Below are 203 nucleotides of genomic sequence, written 5' to 3' on the forward strand. Positions count from 1 at the left end.
AAAAGATGCTTCCTCCTTGGAAGGAAAGTTATGACCAACCTAGATAGCATATTGAAAAGCAGAGACATTCCTTTGTCAACAAAGGTCCGTTTAGTCAAGGCTATGGTTTTTCCAGTGGTCATGTATGGATATGAGAGTTGAACTGTGAAGAAAGCTGAGCGCCGAAGAATTGATGCTTTTGAACTGTGGTGTTGGAAAAGACT

This window comes from Bison bison, unplaced genomic scaffold (assembly GCF_000754665.1).
Source record: "Bison bison bison isolate TAMUID 2011002044 unplaced genomic scaffold, Bison_UMD1.0 scf7180017864325, whole genome shotgun sequence".
Taxonomy (NCBI): Eukaryota; Metazoa; Chordata; class Mammalia; order Artiodactyla; family Bovidae; genus Bison; species Bison bison.